This window comes from Patagioenas fasciata, chromosome Z (genome assembly GCF_037038585.1).
Source record: "Patagioenas fasciata isolate bPatFas1 chromosome Z, bPatFas1.hap1, whole genome shotgun sequence".
Taxonomy (NCBI): Eukaryota; Metazoa; Chordata; class Aves; order Columbiformes; family Columbidae; genus Patagioenas; species Patagioenas fasciata.
Window position 1 is genome coordinate 29,785,942 of NC_092560.1, and position 19,912 is coordinate 29,805,853.

At 37.3% G+C, this 19,912-nt stretch overlaps 1 long non-coding RNA gene across 1 annotated transcript in view; it reads right to left on the bottom strand.

The window, feature by feature from the left end:
- Positions 1-13,752: 13,752 nt before the first annotated feature.
- The window catches only part of LOC139826397 (uncharacterized), a 125,435-nt gene continuing 119,275 nt past the window's right edge, over positions 13,753-19,912 (bottom strand). The window contains exons 2-3 of the long non-coding RNA XR_011736426.1: positions 14,289-14,330; positions 13,753-14,044 (exon numbers count right to left, since the gene is read on the bottom strand). This is a non-coding gene — a long non-coding RNA (uncharacterized lncRNA). The remainder of the gene's footprint in view (positions 14,045-14,288; positions 14,331-19,912) is intronic.

Sequence of the window (19,912 nt, forward strand, 5' to 3'; positions counted from 1 at the left end):
GAGAGGTCTGGATAATAAGTCTTATGAGGAATGGTTTAGGGAACCATGGCTGTTTAGCCTGGAGAAAAGGAGGCTGAGGGGAGACCTTATTGCTGTGTACAACTACCTGAAAGGAGGTTACAGCATGGAAGGTGTTGGTCTCTCCTCCCAAGTAGCAAGTGATAGGACCAGTGGAAGTTGCCTCAAGTTGCGCAAGGGAAGGTTCAGATTAGACTTTAGGAAAAAATTTCTTCACAGAAAGGGTAGTTAAGGACCAGAACAAGCTGTCCAGGGAAGTGGTTGAGTCATCATCCCTGGAGGTGTTTAAAAGATATGTAGATGAGGTTCTTAGGGACATGGTTTAGTGTCAGAGTTAGGTTATGGTTAGACTCGATGATCTTGAGTGTCTCTTCCGACCAAAATGATTTTATTATTTTAAAACATACCAGTGAAGTGCCATGATCTGTCTTGACCTATGCAATCATTTCTCTTATGCAAAAACATGCACTAGAACACAGAGTGACGAGAACTTATACTGTGAATGAACAATACTATGATTTTTTTTCTTCAGATTCTGCATTAAGCCCATTGCAATGCACTGTCTAATTTTTTTGGCCTCAAAAGAGATGTTACTTTACCAAACTGAATGCCAGTATCAGACAGTTTATTCAAAATAGTGAAAATGCATATGTTCAGAGGAGGAATTCATTCACTTTGCATGCTTCTGAAGGAAATTTTCCATGTAATAGATAGAAACTTTCAAAATAATTTGAATAAATACATAAGGGAGAGATCTGCTGATGTTATTGCTTACTTTGCGAGAGAATGCAATCATCATGATGTATCCTGTATCTGTCAGAAAATATACTCCAGGTTCTGGTGGCTGTTTTATTCGGCAATACTGGTTTAAAAAATTCCATAGGCACAAATTATACATTCATTTGGCACCCAACCAAACATGGAATACGCTGTTTATTGCAGGAAACACAGATCTTCACTGGTGTAAATCAATACACAAGTAATTTATGTTACACCTGTCACATCAATATTTTGCCCCCCACCACACTGACAGGTCTCCTCCTGACAAAGCAATGAACCTGGAATTCTTGATAGGAACATAAGGGGTAGGAAGGCTGTCATATCTCTTTACTGTTTCAACATGACACTTAGTTACAGACACTTTTTTTGAACCAGGTCACATATCAGATTCCTGTCCTTAAACTTTTCTTCCAATTCTGCCAAATGTTTGAGTAGTATCAGAAAAATAGATTACATTTCTGCCTGCTCTTGTAGTGGACATTACCAGCTGGACTTCGGAAAAAGGGAAAAAAAAAAAAAAGAGATACAGGGGGTATTTTACCTTCTTCCCTCATTCCTCAAGGTCAGTGGTGTAGAAACCCATAAACAAATCCATAGCAGCTTTCCCTTGTTATTATTTACCACAAGGTGCTGGATAAGAATATTATTATAGCAATATGATCAAAACCAACAAAAACGTACCCAAAAATGTACACCAAAATGTCCTTCTGCTCAAAGCAGAGACTTGAAACAGTTACTCAACCTGTTTCACAATGAGGCAACCTCACTGATGTGCATAACCGCATTAAAAAAGCTCCCAGTACCTCAACTAGGTCAAATATCACAAGGCACAGTACTGCACAACCAGACGGGATCTCCTGTTCATACCTTGTCAACAAGTGTTTTCATTGTTACACTGGGAATTCTCAGAGCTGCACAACACTTCCTTTCACAGATCCTTCTGACTTCACAGCAAACATGGCTAAAGACGTTAACAACTTTTTGAAACCATAGCAGTTAGCCAAACAAATACGAAAATGATCAGGCATTTTAGGTCTCACTGTGACAAGCTATAAACATGAAGTTCTTTTCAAAAGCACCTCATACCAGTACCATTCAGCATAAATGATTTCCTACTGAGTAATCCACCAGGTTTTTCCAAGGCTTGTTGATGCCAGCTGCCAATCATTACTGGACATATGCCTCCCTGTATTGTCAGCAAGTCAGCCAAACAAACAAACAAAAAAAAGTCAACAAGTGAAGCTTTTTTTATATATAAAAACAAGAAACATGTTTGCATTTATTTTTCTGGAGAAGGGAAAGCACATGCTATATTTGTGTATCATCCAAAAACCCACATCAACCTCTTAAAGGGGCAATAAACATACCCTTAATCACAGGTTTCTAGTTTCAGATATGCAGCTATAGGGGAAAGAAGGAAAGTATCACTGAACATCAAGCACTTATTTTAAATTCTATTACTATAATTCCTCTTACCCTCATCTCTGGAGTAAAAGAAAAATAAATAGTCACAATTAAATTTTCCCTCCTTCAAATTTCCAATAGTCATTCTTACATGGAACAACTACAGTCATTATTGTTTATCATCCATCTTATAATTTCAACTAAATCAAGCAATGAAAATTTTATAATGCATCTCTAATTGTGCACCAGACTGGAACTGTTCATACAAATTCCAAGCAATTATAAGACTTTCTGAGAAACATAAGCAGCAAACACAGGATTAAATGCAAGCCAGATGGGAAACACAGATAAAGAAAATCTCATGGAACTTGATTCTGTTTCCAAAACTCTGGTATTATTTAAATTAGCCTGGGACTCATAACAGACTCAAAATGAGGTCAGTTAGGTGTAAAAAATAAATTTTAAGTATTACAAACAATCCCAAAGACAGACCCACTCCTTGAATCACTGTTATATGACCTTTAAGAATGAACACAGATTTAACAAGATAATCGTGTATACTATCTATAAAGGTAAAACACCATAATTCAATTTCTTATAACACTGAAAATATTGTGGTTTTAAATGGATGATACTCATGAAATGCAATAGGAAGGGTATTAATGCTTAGAACATAACTGAAAAATATTTTTCAGCACTTTCTCACTTCCCACCACACAGTATTGCTTCATCCTCAAACCGCTGCATTCTGTAGACCACCAGACAGCAATGCTGTCTGAGTGGTACAGGTGAACCTGGGCCAGAGAGGAGACACAGGCACAGGTACCCTGGCACAGGGTCTTCCGTGGTCTCATCTCTCCAGCCTACAGTATTGGTGAGACGAAAGGCTAGGCATGGGTTGTCTGCGAAAGAGCTATTTTTTTTAAGGCCTGAATCTAGCAGAATAGTTAATGTTGTAGCATGTCACTTTTCATGATGATTGTTTTTTAGTAAAAAACTTTCAAAAGTATTTGCAGGCAAATACATATTAGTGTATGGTCAAGAGCAGATACCTCCCAGCATGTTAAATTATCAGCCATCATTAACTGCCTGAACTAATTATGTGATACTCTTTATCATCCATGTCTGGAACTAAGTTAATCCCAAACCACAACTATATATAAATCTAAAACCAGAGGTGGATTCAGTGCCCTGCTACATACCCAGGCCTTCCTGTGTGCACAGAATGGACAATTCCAGGCTGAACTCAGAAATAGCAGTATGAACGTCATTCCAACTAATACTGCTTTTAATATTAGAGCTCCTTTGCCCCTTGCTTTTATACTGGCATGGGTCTGTGACAAGAGACTGAGAACAGCATGATCTTGAAAGCATGTCTCAGCAGCTCCCATTTCACTTAGACAAATCACCAGTCAAAGAGATCCTCATTATTATGTTTTTAAAACTATTGTCCATAGTGAATATCAGTAAGTTACCCACTATTAAATTCTCCAAATTTGCCTGATTCTTTGTGAGCACAGCTCTTCTTCATCTTTCCCATAGTCATTATATAGGAGGACCCTGACTGGTTTACTTGTCAAGTTAAATAAAAAGTTAAAATTTCTTCCTCTGAGCTTTTTCACACTGAGCCTGGAGGAGGTAGAGAATGGCTAAAAAGAAAAAAACAAATCAAAACAAAACAAAAAATATCTTCACAATCAACAGAATCACAGAATAACTGAGGTTGGAAGAGACTTTTTGAGATCCTACTCCAATCTCCTTGCTCAAGCAGGGTCACTTGTAACAGAATCATGTCCAGTCTGGTTTTGAATATCTCCATGGAACGGAAGTCCATAACATCTCTGGCAACCTGTGATAATGTTTGATCACATTTACAATAAAAAAGAGTTTTCTTGTGTTCAGATAGAATTTTGTGTTTCAGTTTCTGCTCAGTGCCTCTTATCTTGTCTGTTGGCATTACTGGGAAAAGCCTGGATCACTCTTCTCCATTTCCTACCATTGGTTATGCACATTTTGAAGACCTTCCTGAGCCTTCTCTTCTCCAGGGTGAACCATACCACCTCTCTCAGACTATTCCCGTATAAGAGATGCACTAGTTCCTTAATCAACTTTGTTGATTCCAGTCCTCCATTGGAGTCACTCCACTAAATCCATATCTGGTAATGGGGAACCTACACCTGGACCCAGAACTTCAAATGTGGCCTAACTAGTATTGTGTAGAAGGAAAGATCACCTTCTTTGACCTACTGGCAATGTTCTGCCTTATGCAGCTCAGCAGACTGTCAGGCCTCTTTGCTGAGATGATGCATTACCAGCTCATTGTCAGCTTGTTGTTCAATAGGATATCTGGGTCCTTCTCTGCAGAACTTTTCTTCATCAGGTCACCTCCCAGTGCATACATGTGCCTGGGGCTGTTGCACCTCAAAGGCAGACCTTGTATTTTCCTTTAATGAATGACATAAGATTCCCCTCTGCTCAGTTGTCCAGCCTGTCAAAGTCCCTGCACAACCCTCTGACACATCAGTTACTACTCCTCCGGGTCTCAGTGCAGAGTTAATTAACGAAGATGTTAAAAAGTAATGACTTTTGTATCATCCCCTGAAGTAAAACACCAATGACTGGCCTCCAACTGAACTTTGTGCCTCTGATTACAGAGGCCTCAGACCAGCTACTGAGCCAGGTTTCAATCTACCTGCCTGTCCATTTATCTAACCTGTACCTTGCTAGCTTGTCTACAGGGGTGTTACAGAAGACAGTGTCAAAGGCCTTACCAAAGTCAAGGGAAACAACATCAACTTTTCTCTCCTCATCCACCAAGTGAGTCACCTCATTATAGACTGGATTTACTAAGCATGACTTCCCCTTCATAAATATATGTTGACCACTCCAAATAACTTTTTGTTCTTTGTATGTTTGGAAATGTATTCCAAGAGTATATTCTCTACCGCTTTCCCAGGTACTGAGGTGATGTCAAGTGGCCTGTAGCTCCCCAGATCTTCCTGTTTTAAGATAGGAATCACATTTATTCTCTTCCAGGTTTCAGAAACCTCTGTTAATTGCTCTAACCTTTCAAAGACAGTCAAGAACACCTTTGCAATGGTGTCAGCCAGCTCCCTCAGTACTTGTGGGTGCAACCTGTCAGTCCTCACAGAGTTATATGCGTTCAGCTTGTTCAAATGTTCTCTAGGCTGGTCCTTCTCCACTGATGGTAAGTCTTCCTTGTTCCAGACATCCCCTTTTCTGTCAGGGGCCTGGGCATCCCGAAAGCCTGTCTCAGCAGTGATGAATGGGACAAAAAAGTTATTGAGTACCTCAGCCTTTTCTGTGTCATTCTTTGTCAAATTCCTTACCACATTGAACAGTGGGCTGATGTTTTCCCAAGCCTTCCTCCAGGAAGCTTACCTTGAAAGCTACAGGCACATCAAAAGCAACTGCAAATAACCAGAATTTTAAGAAACCTCCAAGTTCTGCGTACACAATTAAGAAAGTTAGAGTCATCCAGAAGTTAAAGACAAGATTACACAAAACTTGGTACAAAGAGCTTACAATGCTAGTTGAATGCCGTGTTAGAAATCCAAATAGCAACTATTCAGAAACTTTTGACAGAAATATATAGTTTTCCATCTTTAGCAAGTGTCTTCAAGCCATAATCTGGAAGAATAACCGGTCATTTATATAATACCAGTATTGCTGTTGTATTCACCAGTATTCTTAAAAAGATAGTTAGATTCAGCCCCAGTGAGCACTAAACTGTTACAGAATTCAATGAGGTTGTAGCTGTTAGTGAAGACACATGAATGTCTAATTATAATGCACATTCTATTTGGAGAAATTTCAGCTATTCTCATAAAACTAGGCAAAAACCTTTTTTTTTTTTTTTTTTTTTATGCTGACTTTTGATTTTCCAGTTCTGATTTCACAACCAACTTTTTTCGTCAGAGCAAGTGGTGCTTATGCTGCAGGGTGAAATCATTTCCTCAGTTCAATAATATCTTTACAAATCAAAGATGTTATCCAAAAGAACTGAAGTGACATCAGTTTTGTGCTTAAAAAGTGCCCCTTTCGTATTCTCCCAACTTAGCAGACTATTTATTTCGTCATAATGGTATTAAAAGTTTTCACAATAGTGAGTAAAACAAGAAAACTAAGAACATTTGCACAATCTGCTCTGCCCCATATCTTCTAATTCTTTGTTGTCCCAATTAACAAACAGCTTGCCTTGACAGAATATTGCCGCAGTTATCCTGAATCATCATCAGGGTGTGGGAAAGCATCCTTCAGACAGAGGACAAATTTCATTATCCAGTGTAACTCAGTCATTTTAATAAGGCAAAAAGGCACTCCAGCATAAACTCAGAAAAAGTGGTTAGTTGTCCTCCTGTTGAGAATTATACATTTGGTATGAAGGGTCAGTACTCTTTCACACAATGAAATTACAAACTAATTTTTTTTTTCTTTTTAATTGTCTGAATAAATATTTTAATGTTCATTTTTATAGCACTTCACTGCGTTCATACAGTCAGGCATCTTGCTAGTAAAGCATCTGTTATACAGTCACCTTCACCAAATCCAATGTCAAATTTCATTAATGAATTAATTTTATTTTCAAGTACACTCTGTTAAAAATTATTGTATTCTGTGAGAATCCTCAATGACAACGGAAGAGTTGTTGATGTTTCTCTTAGTTACTGAACAGAAGCTTATAATATTGTACTCGTCTTCTCTAATCTTCCATGGAAAAAATGAAAAATAATTGAAACATGAATTTTTGCAATCTCTACATCCATTAAACTTCTCAATACTCAATCATCTGGCCTAAAAGTCCCTTGAAACAAAAATTGTTAATTTTACATATCCTCAGACACTTGGTTTAAAACATCCTTGAGGACATGCAGCAAAGCTGGTGTAGGAATCTTCAGTAATCAACAATGTTTGTAGCTCTGTGATTTCTGCTTGGGAAAACATTGAAAAGAAACGTTTCATATGAAAATTCCTGCATTAAGTGAAAAAAAAGACGATAAGAGCATAAGCAGTAGCTTAAGTCTTACACCTGGAATCATGCTTCTGCCAACATTGCATAACCTTTAATTATAATTTCAAGATACTTTTTTCCTTGAATTAGATTAGTGTCTATTCAACCATATCCGTCATCGACAGGATGTTCCATCCAGCCTCAAAATGTCACAAAGCTTCAAGGTTAAGCTTCTCCAAACAGGTTTCCTTTCCTGCAGATCTTGGAAAATATTGCAATTGCTGAAGTGCTTTTCTCTTGGCAAGTCTGTCCTAAACTTCTTTTCAGCTATTACAGCTTCTGCTGGATTTGAAATATAAGATGTTCCGTAGCCTGTAGCTATGTCAAAGACTGCTTCTCACTCTCTGATTTACCACATGATTAGTACTCATTAGCAATGCTTAACTATTCCAAAGGTAATGCTGTTCTCAGCTACACCTTCAAGATTTGCTGCCATCCAGAATCCACCTGAGCTACATCTTGCACACATGTAAGAACTGATATAAAACCACCCCACTAACGTGAACATTAACTTTGAGTTCCAATGCTTTTAGTGTTCATAAAACTGGGACAGGCTGTTTTCCTTACCCACTCTCTGTACATTCGTAGAGTCACAGAATTCAGTGGAGGGTGTCATCCCCAAAGATTCTTGTTTGTAAACTAAACAAAGTCGAAAGAGATCCTGGAGTGATTAGGTCTAAATATATATGCTCAATAAAGTTAGAGTGCAGGACTAACATGCAAAATTTAAAATTATGCAGAAATGTTGTGTATCTCTTTAAAATGATTAAAACACTAATAAAACTGTTCTTAACATTTTAATGTTTTTATTGTGTTGTGAACATGTTACAGATACAGTACTTTACTAAAGGACACAGGGCAAAGGGCCACTTTATTTTAAGCTGCAGAATGACTTAGAAACAAGCTACAGATAAAGTTGCTGACTTACAAAAGCTTTTATCAGACTTATGATGGATTTTACAGAAGTGGAACTCTATATGACCCGTGTGATTTGTTTTCATTTACAAAGGTGGAGAGGCTTTGAATTTAAAAATGGAACATTTTCTTCTTGTGCCAAACGTAAACAATTTAACATCCATTTCCCATCCAGAGATTTTAACAGTTCAAAAGACTTCATATGAATCTTATCAGTGTTATATTTCCTGCTGATTGGCAGTGCCTCAAGCTTCAAATTGAAAGCCAAAAATGTGTTGGCTCTGAACAGAGACAGGAAACAAATAACAAAGAAAACTAGGAAATAAACATAATGAGTAGTTATGAAGCACTGAAAACTGCGTTCTTGTTAGTTCTTGAGATTCAAATGCTGCCATATTGATTTATGTCTGGCTAAGCCTTGTTTAGAAAAAAAGCATAAACAAAAGCCTGTCAGTATTTTGTCAACAAGAAAACATAGTTCATATTCTCTTCAAAGTTCGCATGTATTCCTGACTTGACTGATTCCATACTCCTTACTGTAGAGCACTTTGTTATTTCCGGGAGAGGTGCACATTGCACACAGTAATTACCATTCCCGGGGGAAGTGCACAGATATATTACTCACAGTCAGCCAAACAATTTAACAAGACCAATGCTCAGCTCACTTGGAGAAATCTGTCCTGGGTGTTATCATGGCTGAAAACAGAACTGATGTGCTCTTTTACAGAAGACAACGCAGATGTTGGGAAAAAAAAGATAACATTCATTTCCCCTAAAGAAATTTCTTTGGATTCTTCTTTGAAATCCATGCAATCCCATGTGCCTAAAAAATGTGATATCTTTGGGGGAGGAAAAAATAAAAAAAAGGAGAGAGCATAAAATAAATGCCTGCGTTTTAGAGAAAAAGATCTAGCAGTTACTCCATACACTGCAACTGAGTTCTGTATCATTTGTATAACCTAATAATATCTATCATGACTCAGATATAAAACACAGAAGACAACACAGTATGGCAGTAGTTCAAGGAAAATTCATATCTAGCTGCTCTTTAATGAGGGAGTTAACCAACTGTAAAGAATGATTAGACTTCAAAAAAGGGCAAGTCATGTCCTGAAAAAACAACGTTATAAAGTTCTCAAGAGGTAGACAGATAAAAAATGCTTACCCGTCTTGTAGCTGTTATGTTCTATGGTACAGGGAAAGCCAATTCATTCAAATGTTTTCTTTGTATCCCTTATTACTGAGAGCTGTCTTTTCTTTCCATCAAGTTATTTTGAAGATGTATAATCCAGAATTTTTATGCACCCCATTTCAAAATTCCAGACATAACCATTTTCCCATCTTCTCATTCTCAATACAAAAATGGAGTGAACTGGAACAGATACATATTAAATTACTGCTGTTATTTCTGCTGTCGCACAACAGAGATTCCAAACTTCTACACAGTCTTTCTTAACTATATGGTGAAAGAGTACAAAAGACTGCTATGAAGTACCTCATTCTCTCAGCCTGAACGACCGCTGTACAAGCACAGTCCCAACTTCGCGCACCATTAGCAAAGCATCAACTAATGCTGGTCATGGACTCACAAAATTTTTTTTAGAACTCATGAACACTACTGCTTCCTGCAACAAAGAGGAAACAGAGTTTTCTGTCTTCATTACATCCATGCAAACCTAGTTCCTTGTAAATACAGAAGGTATCTTTAGTAGCAGTTTACAGCCTCTGGCTGTAATTCAGCAACGTCATCGTATGATGAATGTTGGAACAACTTCCTAATGAGTATCTAAGAATTACCCACGTAACTGAGTACCCTTTAATCTTATCAACATTAGCTTCACTACAGCCAAAAATTGTGTGGTTACAAGTTATGAGAAGTTACACAAGTTACATTAAATCTTTTTGCTTATTTTTCGTTACTGTTTCTGCCCAATCAGTTCAAAACCCTTCATTTTGCTCTTTACACTGCCTGCATTTTTTCTCCCTCAGTCCTGTCAGCCTAAACCAATGATTACCTTCACAATCTCAAATTACCCGCCATCTTGACTTTGCATCCTGCTAAGTAGAAGTCTAATTATCCCTTTTGAAATAAATCTATCAGGCTTTGTGCAAGGAAGGAAGGAGGAAGTGTGGATGCCATACCATTAATCAATGTTTTACTTTCTCCAAATACTTCTGTTTCCTGAACTTCGTCCTTTAGCTGAAGCGAGGCTGAGGCTAGTAGAGCTTTCATTCTCCAGGTCGCTAGACAGTCTATTTCTCTGAGAACTTAAATTGTAAAAAATCTTATGCAAACACAAACTGCATGTAAAATGTTAAGGCATCAGTATAAACAGGTTCAAGGACTGTCATTGCCCTGACACAGAAGCTGTAGAAGCAGTGCAAAAACAGGAACAATAACCCACACCTACCCAGAAGGAGGTGATAGACAGAAAACCTGTGGACAGGAAGCCATGTGGCAGAGGAGCAGTCTGCCCTTCACATGGCCTCCTTTCTGCCATGTGCTGTAATACAGGAGGTGGGTGGAACCAGGTGTTTTCTGGTAGAGAATGATGCCAGTCTTTCATTCACAGCCTTGATACAGTTGCTCTCGCAGACACACAAAGCACCACTAAGGACTGTGAAAGACTTGAGTACTAGTAAGGATTCAGCCATAATTTCCAACACAATCTTTGTAATGTCCTTCATCCTTCAGCAAGAAAGAAAAAATGTAACAGCTCAAATACTGTCTCAGTATTGCTACCATGTAAAGGTCTTGTCATAATGGTTACATTTAATCCTTTGCTGAACAGCCCTCAAGCACCTTTGATATGTAAATTGTAATTAAATCCTAGAATTCTAGTTACATCAATCGATATCTCATGACATAATAGAAAAGGATACAAATGGCAAGAACAGACAAAGAAGTGCAGGTAATCATCCTGTGTAAGATTCTTCTCCTTTTTTTCAGCCACACCTGCTCCTCAAACAACCTGGCTTTAGGGTCTGAGTGGTTTGTATGCTTAAATATTTGTACAAGTTATATCACTGTACTTATCCCAGGAAACTTTCTCCTTTGTACTGCACACATTTAATTTCAGAAAATCATGCCATTTTCAATTGTGCTATACTCTAAATTTTTACACTTTGGGGTCAACGTTGTACCTGCAGTCTTCTGTTATATTTCAGAGAAAATCAGAAGTTTTCAGCTTAGTAAGTGGAAAATATAAGGTAAAAAACAGTTGCTCTAACAATGTTTTTGAAGAGACCAGCATGTTTGAAGAAAGCAAGCACTGAGTGACCTAACCTCTGCCACTGAACTTTAGGCAATTATGTACTCTCCTGATCCGTATAGTACACAGAGATTTAGCAATATAAACTGTTGTAGTTAGAAAGCAAAAACTCACATGCAATGATTCCAAAGAATTACTTGACTAGAGATCAGCAAACAAATTCTCATTTTGACCTCAGAATTTGAAATGTGAGTTTTAAAATATGTGTTCAGCTCTTCAGTTTCTAATAGAATTATGAGCCTTGCCATTTTAAAAATGCTGAAATAAACAATAGATTATATCTGATTTTCAGAGATTTAGTTCTTAACTTATAAACATATTATTAACTGACAACCATTAACATGTTCACAACCCAAGTAGGCTAGTAAAGTTTTGAATAAACACTACACTTCACAACAGAGCTTATCCTCCTCCTATGGTTCCAGCTTCATCAAAAGAACAATTTTCAGTCACTGTGATCTTTCTTGTTGACAATCTGTGTACACTGATTATAGAATGTCAACATGTGATTCTTATAACTGTTCCACAATTCTAAATTTTTTACAAGGTCTATTAGAAATACAAGTTGGTATAATTTTAGAAACAATATTCAGATTATTTCTCTGAACTTCTCCATTTCATTTATTTTACTGGTAAGACACCCACTTCAACCATCTTTACAACAGGTAAAATTTAACTAGGCACATTCACCCCAATAATTAAGCTACTTCCTTTTTGCGTAGTCCCAAAATTATGGAAGCAGACATATGTCTCAGCTCTGTGCTGCACATATATCAGCCCATATCACATAGACGAAAATACATATGGTCTGTTTAAATATCACACAGCAACTTTATTACCGGAGAATATACACTCAGTATATCACCCTGCTTCCATTCTTTATTTGGCTATAAGACGGGCAAATGACAATCTTTCTGCAGTCAGGTCTTTAATAAATGGGTTCTTCCTGGATTGTTCACTTTTTCACACCTAAATATGACCAAGTAACTCTATTAAAGAAACTAGGAGATCTCCTCTGAAGAAACTAAATGCTTTTCCTGTCTATAATCTCAGGTAGATCTGTCTACCTTTTTAACACTATACTAGAAGATGTCTTACTATGATTAAAAGGTCAAGACAGGTGATGTCTCTCTTATGTTCTTCATAGATTAGAATGTGCAAGAGGATCCTGTTGTCTGTTACTTTAATATTCTGGGGACTGTCTTCAGGAAGGTATGGACATTCTTGTGGGACTCAGTAACTTGAACACACTCATGGATTTTTATTTAGGTATTTCTGTGGTTATGACACCTGCAATGTTTTGTTTTACTGAGCTATACTCAGCACAGCATTAAAACAAAATGCTTCTAATGCTCTTCTTACAACTCAGGAGCTGTTGCAGGCAGACCCTATCATCCTTTGTGGTTTGAAGACAACATGCATGAGCATAAAGACTCAGTTCCCTGGTTCCAAGCAAGGGATCACATAGGCTTGTGTTACCTCTTGAACAGCAGCCAAAATAGATGCTCAGAGAAGAGTAAGAACAAGGCAAGCATATGAAATATTTCTCCTGTAGTCTCCAAATATTTCAGGTTGGAGGATATCCTGAATTTGATGTGACCCACACATTTTGTAGTCCCCAAGTGATCTCTTGTTCAAGTTCTTGCCCACTCTGCCTTTGAATATACATAAACTCTTTCACTTGTATCTAAATATTTGCTTAGATATTCCAAAAAGATGAGATTCTAATCCCCACATGGATGCAGGAAAAAGTTAGCAATAATAATACGAGTCTGATACATGTCATTATTTCACACAGTAATTTGCTTTAGCTAAAAACAAACAAATAAGTTAAACCTTCAGTGAGATAAATTATCCTATTTCAGGACCAGGAGCTTGCGGCCAGGACTGGCCAGAATATTTCAGAATATACCATCTCTTCCATCTCCTGCCATCTCTGGCCAGTTCTCCCAAGGTCAGCAGTCCACCTTAATTTACTTGCAAAAAAACTGAAACAGAAGTGAAATCATGACTTGATTTTTGTTAAACAACATAATAAAATCCAGCATGTTCTAAACTTCTTGACAGATTTCTGCCTCAATTTTTTTTTTAAGTAGTGCTGTTTTGTCAACAGTTCTTTCACATAACTACTGCACAATGCTGACTCTAGCAATGAGTTCCAAAGATGAATCTTGACTCATATTACAGTCATATTACCTCTGGGGTAATGTAAGTGATAAACAAAACACCCTGTAAGCCAGTAATTTGGAAAAAAAATCCCTCAGTTGAAAAACAAATATTGAATGCTTATGGTCCTGCAGTTGTACAAAAGGAGAAACAAACAAACAAACAAAACTAATAAACAACAACAACAAACCTGAAACAACAACAAAACACACCAGTAAAAGCTCAGAAACTTTAGGTGTTTTTTCACGATGCTTTGTTTCTCTTCCTCCCCTCACAGAAGAGAGTAAACCAGACATAGAGAAAAACCATGACTTCTGACCCTCTGTTTAATCTTCTTCCATGGCTCAGCATTGTTTAGATTTGTGCTGAATGGTACTATCAGATAGAGCTCCAATTGAATACAGAACTGTCCATTACACCTCATCCCGTTATACTTCCCATTCTTCTTCTTTTATTTCTAAAAAGTACATTATGGAGGAGAGAGAGCACCTTTAGGGTACAGTACTTTTCAAAATACAATTAAAATAAACTCTTCAAGTGGAAATGTTAAATGTATTTGTATTCTGTTAAAGACTTTGGCCTTATCAGCCACAGTGCACTATAAAACAAGGTCATTAGTAACAAGCCATATACAATGGAGAACATACATCAGCAGTAGAAAAACAAACACGAGTCCAAAACATCACAATAACTTCCTGTACCTGTTCTTGTTTGCTTGTTGAGCTCTCAAACATTGTGAGTCTCTGAAATACATAAAAACGTAACAGCTTGAGTCAATATTTGTCAGGCAAAGTGAACGATTTTATTTAGCGTGATGACTGGACCCCTTGAGCAAACACATCTTTGTAGGCAGCAGCATAACAATGGCAGGCCAACCGTAAGTGTCCAACCATTCAGAACACACGTCGTGTCTGGGGAAAGCTCAGCAGCTGCTCCAAGCTTCTCCTCACAAACAAAAGATAAGATGATTCATTTAGTTTTCCATCAAAATCCATTCTGGAATAGAAACCTAAATGATTTTATAATAAAGTTGAGGTTTCCTACTCTTGCTTTGAGATGGTTTATTCTAGCTCACATTTCCAGGAATCAAACATTTCTGATTCCTTCTCATGGAAAACCCTTCTAAGAGTTTAGGTATCCTTTGGACTAAAGGGTCTATCTGTTTAAACAAGTTCATTTGGAATGTGGGCTGTCAGGTAAATTAAAAAATATTGATTTCATACCAATTACTACAGGAACTAAATTGTGGTGAATAGGGAACTGCATCTAAAAATCAATACAAGGAAATGTCCTTTTTGCCTACGGAAGTGCTGCCAAATGAAGTAATCTCTTAATCCAATCCTTCTTTTGTTTCAATAAATACATTCTTTAACTTTGATATGGACCAGGTGATGATTGGTCCTTCTTTTAGTCCTTAGCTAGAACAGAGCCCAGACCAATCTAAGGGTGCAGGTGGTTTTGTTAAGGATATTGTGGTATAAGCAGACATATAACAAAAATCATAAGTTTGTTCAGAACTTCTGATTTTTAAGGTGCCTAACATGTAATATAGGATAGAAAGGGGTTTAAAAATTGTATGATATTATCAACATATTTCATATGTTAATTGGATGAAAAGCTCCAGGTTTTCAGCTGCTCAGGTAGCATGGAACTACTGCCTCCAAGTATTATGTATAAAACCCATCATTCAGGCTCAATGTATGGTTTCAAGCTTCTCAAAGGAAGGTTAATCTTGTGCTGCCATAAACAGTCATTGCCTTTCGTTTTCACTGAGGATAGATAACATGAATACTGCGTTTCATCAATAAATAGTAGTTTGGTTCACTTGAATGTTCCAGTGGCAAGTTAAATAGAAACAGACTATTCTTATTTAGAGCAACCTGTGGCAGAAAGCACAGATTCATGCATTGTAAAAAATTTGAGGAGGCTTTTGGTGTTTGGTGACACAAGCACATTCCTGAGAAGGGCAGAGGCCCACACATGTTGTTTTCAACTTAGACATGGTACATGGTGTCCAGGCTGCAATGTGCCACAGCTGAAAAGTTAGACTCAATTTCTTCATCTGTACATATGTATTTGCATTGTTTTTTTTATTGCTTTGCAATGGTTTTATTCAATTATTCATATCTCTAAAGGGGAAGAAATTGGGAGTGGAGAACTATTATTTTTTAATAACTGGACCATATACAATCGGTTAAATGTGAGTGATGGAAGGGGCTAAATAAAGATGCTTAAGCTATTTCTACAAGCTCATGCTTTCAAATGAGATAAAAACACAAACCAAGAGTGCTCATTATTTAATTCCTAGATATTAGTCATAATATAGACATTTCTATAAAAGTAGTTGAAAGCTCCTCTTGATATTTCATGTAACATCCTTTAGTGCTTGCTAACATATATACAGTAAAGGAGCTAGTGTTAAGCAAAAGTGGTAAAAAAATTGGAAAAGTATGCTAACCCTCCACAGAAGGAGAAGGGGGAGGACTCACAATAAAAGCATAGAATAAGCCCCAGGAAGACGTTGCGTTGTTTATTTATGCATAGCTCCATTTCCTCAAACAGCAACAGCCAAATCCTTCTGTTTAGCAGTTGACCACCGATTTGTCAACAGCCCAACAGGCAGCCATTAAAACACAAATCATTCATAAGATCAGTTTATGTTTCTGCATATAGATACACCAAAGTTTCCATCTCTTAGAGCCTTTAATTTTTGAAATTTTCTAAAGCAACTCTTAAATGTAGATTATATTATTTAAAAAAAAAAAAATTAGTCTTCTAAAACACAGGTATCTAAAAAGACAAAAGTAGCATTCTCCATAAAAACTGTGACATGGTTATGTGTTCATAGGACTCAATGTAAAATAAGCTGATTGATGATATTCTAATAGTGCTGTAAATGTTGCAGTAATAAACCTGAAAATCACAGTATTGAAACCTCCCTGATTGATGTACATAAGCTATTTATTTTTATTTGAAAACTTCTGTTCACAGTCAATTTTTTAATTTTACGGTTATCTTTTACATTCTTCTTCTACATTTAAAAATTATAAGTGTGTATGCATTATTAACACAGTCATTGAAAAAAGGCCTCAGCCCAGCAAAGTATTTATTGGTACATTTCAAAGCAGCATTTGATACATTTAAGATAAACTTACACAAAATACTTCAAAGTCTTCAGGTTTCATTCAGGAAATATCACTGTCACACTGAGAATGAAAGTCATTATCATACTATGTACTGGACAAGCATTGTTCTTCTACTAAATATCTCTGTCTCCAAAGCCATTTGTCTAGGTCAAATAATATCACACGCTTTTATATACTAGCTTTGTATTTTTAAATCATAAGAGACATAAACATTCATTTTCTGACTATGTTAAAGTAAAATTGCATTTATTTCACTAGTGTGACAATGTCAACTCATCAAAAGTTTCACTCTCTTCAAAACCCATTACTCCCTACTTCCCAAGAGCTCTTAATTTTCTGTGCCTGTCATCTCAAGCCATTCTTGTCCTGAAGACCGGCATGACAAAAAAAAATACATACATTATAAACTACATCTGATGAATGAGCTCTGTTACAACATCTATATTCATATGTGAATAGAAATGGTGGGTAGTCTGTATAACACAATAAAATTATGATTTGGCAAATGAGCTCTTCGTAGAAAAGAAAAGTTCCTAAATAAAACAAGAATGTGAAATGATAAAAATTTTAATTGGATGCAAATTTATAGACAAAAAGTGGATGTTATGTTGTTTCAGTAAAACATTCTTTCTAGCTTTCAACAGACCTATTTACTCTTCTGTGCTTTAAAAAAATTTAGAAAAAAAAAAGTTCAATAAGAGGACAAGGTCTCTCATGGATATATAGATAGATATATCTATAATAGAGATATTCATGGACTAAATTGTAAAGTGGAAGAAGGCAGGAGAGATCAAACAGTGAAGGTTATATCCTGTGTATTTAAGGATTCCCAAATCAATTTCCTATCTTCTGTAATTTTAGTATTAGTTTCCTAAGAATATTCTGACACTTGCAGGTATTTAGATCTACTGTATGACAGATAATGAAACCCTCAGCATTTTTAATACGAAGGTAAAAATTCATCCACAGTAGATTAAGAACTTGAATGCATGCAGTTAATCAATGAGAAACAAAATCTAATTTTTTTTAATTGTTCTTTTGACTCCAATAGAACAAGTGCCTATTACTATGGCTTATGACCTCCTCTATACCTTTCTACTGATGTCCCTGTGCAAAATGTTCCTTTGCCTGAAATACAACTTCATATCTACCAGACCCTCACTGTCTGGCAAAAGGGAAAATAAGCTCCTGAGCTTCCTCTTGCACTGCTGCACATGTAAATATCCTCGCTACTCTCTGCAGAGTGTATTTCTATCATGCCACAAGCACTGAGAAGGCTCCCCTACGGGGAGGAGTCTCCCCAGAAAAGGAAGCAGCTGCCTGTGCAGCACCAGCAGCAAGAGGAGGCAGAAGGACAGGAGAAGCCCAAGCGCCAGCTCCCTCAGCATGGTGCAGCCAGCAGCTGTACCAGGTGGCACCAGCTGGAGGAAGAACAGGAGGACAAAGAGGAGGAGGAAGAGGAGGAGGAGGAGGAGGAGGCATACCAGCTGGCAGGGCTGCACAGTGGGCAGGAGGGGAGGCAAGCAGAGGAGGATCAGCAGAATCAGACAAGGAGAGCCATTTCTAGCATGCCACTTCAGCATGCATCAGGCTGAAAGACAGAATAATGGGAGGGAGGCAGGTTGAATTTTCAGGCCTGCTGCGGTGATTCAGCTGGGCTTGTTTGGCAGCATTATCTAAAGAGACAGCTTTATCTATTAGCTTCACACATACCATTATCACAAGCATAAGTACATCAGTTCCCTATTCTTAGAGCTCACACGTCATTCTGTCTATCTTTGGCTTCTCTCCACCTCCCATCTTCTTTTTATTCTCTCTTCTTTATTTGCACTACAGGGAAATACTCAGCAATTGAAGCTCAACATTTTGATTGCCCTAAAGTGAAGGTTCAATTCCCCACAGGACAGTACTGTATTTTGTCCTCCCAGTGTGGATTTAGCTCTCTGCCATTTAGTGAGCAAGATCTTCTCATAAAAGACCTCAAAAAATTAAAAATCACAGTCATATTTGTTATGCATAAATCCTAAAGACTTAGGGGAGTAGGCCTGGGCAGAGGGGGAGGTAAAACTAGATTTGTTTCAGTATCCAATATTCTGCGTAGTAGTCCAAGCTAGTACATATGTGGCCTTGGTGCAGCTTAGAAAACAAGCTTATTGAAATGGAGGGAAGTGCCCCTGAACTGCACATCCATACACATTCTCAGTCTGGGAATCAAAACCATGAAATCTTAATACCACAACTTCTTTTATGAGACTAAAATCAACCACAACATTTGAAAAACAATTCTAAAATATGTAGAGTGTTTATATTTTACCAAGGAGGTAAGTTTGTGAACGATGTTCAATCAATTCCTCTGTGCCTTTCAACAGTACTTGGATTCCCAAATTTTCCATGAGACAGCGGCACTGCTGCTGCCATGTGAAGTCACAAGGCCCCTCCTTTCGAGGCTGGGGGGCATTAGCTTTTACCCTATTCTTGCCAGAGGCAGCCTCAGGTAAAGATTGCCTGTACGCCCACTCACATATTCTGCCTCCCACCCAGGACCTGTGGAAATGCTGTCTTGTCCTCCACAATATACCTCCATTGGGAATGGGTTCATGGACACTCACTTGAGGCATAACTAATATTCCTTGTCACTCACTTCCACCACATTGTTTTCTCTGTATGTATGAATTTCTGGTTTATGACTCCCTTCTAACACCTATATGTATATATATGTGCACAGAACTAATTTTATTTAGTTAGTTTAAACCTAGAGGTTTATGTACTAGGCTATGATTCTGTTGTTCAACTTTGATGTAAACATGCACATTATGTGTGAAGGATTTTTAGCTTACAGGCTAGCAAGTCTTTCTACACAGATTCTCTCCACATTTTTCCCCCAAATAAAAGCATCATCTACATAATGGTCACTCATTTACTTCACTTTGTTAACGAAACCTGCACAATCACAGTAAAGTACTCAGCATAGAAAAATATTTGGTATTAACAACAGCTTCCAAAATAAGAGCAGCTTTCTGAGGTAGAACAATCCTGCCATTTTACAGGATTATCTTTGGTCAAAGCACAAACAAAAGTGTTGCTTAGCCAATTACAAACTACTTTTCAAAAGATTACCTTGTCTATATAGCTGTTTTTTCCAACTACTAAGAGTGACAATAACCACGCTAGCAGTCTGT